This window comes from Frankliniella occidentalis, unplaced genomic scaffold, assembly GCF_000697945.3.
Source record: "Frankliniella occidentalis isolate FOCC.00 unplaced genomic scaffold, Focc_3.1 Scaffold1201, whole genome shotgun sequence".
Taxonomy (NCBI): Eukaryota; Metazoa; Arthropoda; class Insecta; order Thysanoptera; family Thripidae; genus Frankliniella; species Frankliniella occidentalis.
This window is the reverse complement of record NW_026268306.1, coordinates 10,162-10,567: the sequence shown is the minus strand read 5'-3', so window position 1 is coordinate 10,567 and position 406 is coordinate 10,162.

Sequence of the window (406 nt, the reverse complement as noted above, 5' to 3'; positions counted from 1 at the left end):
AATTGTATCGTTAAGGCGGTAGAGGGAAATTTTGAACGCAAATTAGTGGAAGGCTTAAGTAAACCCCTAGTAACTGTGAGGTTTAGGAGAAATTTCAAGTGCCATCCGACTTCCATTATAATAACCTTTAAATTTTCTGAGTTCCAACGAAATCGGAGATTTCCCAAGGAAAACGTTTCTCTCACGAAGACCTCATTGTGACCTCAGAGGTCACGATTTTTTTCACTTGTGAGGTCACCAGTGAGGTCACAAGTGCAAGATTCGTAACCTCGTAACTCATAAAGAGGTCACAACGAGGTCTTCGTGAGAACCCCTTGTAAGGATGCCCTTCTTTAACGACAAATAACCAAACGATAAGAACAACGCCTATATTCAAGTAGTTTTAGAAAAACAGTCATTTCCATGT